The 2129-nt window shown below is 40.7% G+C and overlaps 1 protein-coding gene across 2 annotated transcripts in view; it reads right to left on the minus strand.

The window, feature by feature from the left end:
* cenpp (centromere protein P) overlaps positions 1 to 2129 on the minus strand; it is a 56822-nt gene that overhangs the window by 20534 nt on the left and 34159 nt on the right. The window lies entirely within an intron of this gene.

Genomic DNA, 2129 nt, shown 5'->3' on the forward strand with positions numbered 1-2129 from the left:
CTCTAAACCCGGTCCTGTTGGAGCTCTAAACCCGGTCCTGTTGGAGCTCTAAACCTGGTCCTATTAGGAGCTCTTGATTCCCCCAGAGTTACTTTTTAGGTTGTGTTTCTGTCTGCTTAAATTACTGCTGTGGACCATCATAGTTCTGTAGAAAGGGTCCTGTGTTTCCATCATGGCCGCCCCCACAGATCCTTCCTGTCATCTCAAAACAGAGCTTTGATGTTCAGGAGGATTCAGAGGAACAGGAAGAGGACTGAACCTGGACTTTCACAATAAGAGTCTGTCTCTGTCATAGATAACAAACCAAAGTCCCAAATTCCTGTATGTTTCAGGCTGCAGCTGTTTGTAATGTTCAACATTTCTGCAGTAAATTTAGTTTTGACTAAAATAACTTCATATTTTGTCTTTATTCATGGTGTGAAAATGAGTTTTAAATCTTTGTCCCAGTGGACTCTAACCTCCAGGAGGTGTGCATAAACAGAACCTCATGTTTTAATTACCTGCTTAGATCATCGTTTTGTTCTGGTTTGTTTTTCTGCAGAGAATCTGAAAACAACAAATCTGATTTAAAGTAATTTAGGTTTAGAGATTGAGAGAATAAAATGAGACCACGTTGAACTCAAGAAGTTCCTCGTTGATGAGATGATGCTTTAACCAGACCTCTGATGGTTTGGAAAATATGATTTCTCCTCTCAGAAGATGCACTGAAACCAGAACGCAGATCCGATCCCACTTCGGTTGGTCAGGGCGCCAAACCAGAGCCGGGTATGTGAATGGTCTGCAGTTTCAGCTCAGCTCAGCAGAAAACGGCGGCGCTGAATGGAAAAAGGAACCCCTGAGGGAGCGAGCGCCTGTTAGCTTTTCCATTCCTGGGAGGTATTTCTCATTTCTGCCTCCAATCTAAAGCTAAGGGATTTCCTGTTGAGCCTCATTAAAACAATTTAAGTACAACAGAATAAAGTTCAGTTCAGTTCCTCGAAGCGTCGCCTCCGAATCTACAGGAATGTTTCGATCCTTCACTGTGACTTCAGTGGATTTCTGGAAACGCTGAGATAATGACAGCTGTTCCCGGCTCAGACTGAAAACATGTGGAAAGAAAACGAGATGGCAAAGAAACAGAAATGTTTTCTGTTCCTAACAGCTTCCTGCAGAAATGACAGGAGCGTTACCAACGAGACATTCTTCCAGCCTCAGCAGGAACAGGCTAACGATTATTATTCATTGTTAAAAAAGCTCTGATTGGACAGAGGCTCCGCCCCCTTTCCATAATGGCTCAGATAAATTCAATTATAACGCTCATAAAGTTTCATTGGACAGAAATCTGCTCAAAATTTCAGCTACTTTGAAAGAAGCATGTTGGAACTTTTTGGGTTTTTGTTTTTTCAGGAACATTTTGGGAGAAAAAGAATAAAACATAACTACATTTGTGTGTAATTTATTAAAAATGCATTTGTGAGTCTGAGTGGCATCTATTTTAGCTTCATTTTTAGCTTTTAGCTACTGTTTTACTAATTTAGCTTCTAGAAGATCCTTTGTAGATTTTAGCTTTTAGCTGATATTCTGATCGTTTTAGCTTTGTACTGTTGTGCTAATTTTAGTTTTTAGGTAATTTGGTTTGTTTTAGCCATTTTCCTCATTTTAGCTTTAAGCTGTTTGGCTAATTTTAGCTTCTATCTACTATGTTGCTAATTTATTCTTGCTTTGCTAATTTCAACAATTGAGTTTCAGCTTTTTTAACTCTGCAAAGACTGTTTTAGCTGAAAATGTTAATTTATTTCAGAATATTTGTTTCCAGACAGGTAAAAGTTTTATAATTACTAATTAAAGACAAACAGAGACACATAAAGGACCTGAGTGAATAAAGTTCAGATAAAGAAGCCTCTGAGCAGCAGAACCGAACAGAACCCACTGATGGCTCTTCCCTCGGAGCGTGTTCATTCATGTGGAAGACGGGGGGGGTTAAAACCTGAGCAGGCAGGAATCAGAACCATCCTGGCTTCAGTTCAAACATCCTGATGAGAAACACATGACCCAAGTCCCAACGACGTCTTCTCAGAGCTCGTCCCCGAGACGCTGCGAGTCAGCAGCTGAAAACTGAACCCCTCAGACGAACAGCCGAGGAGGTGGGG

The sequence above is a fragment of the Kryptolebias marmoratus genome, linkage group LG4 (genome assembly GCF_001649575.2).
Source record: "Kryptolebias marmoratus isolate JLee-2015 linkage group LG4, ASM164957v2, whole genome shotgun sequence".
In the NCBI taxonomy this organism is placed as follows: Eukaryota; Metazoa; Chordata; class Actinopteri; order Cyprinodontiformes; family Rivulidae; genus Kryptolebias; species Kryptolebias marmoratus.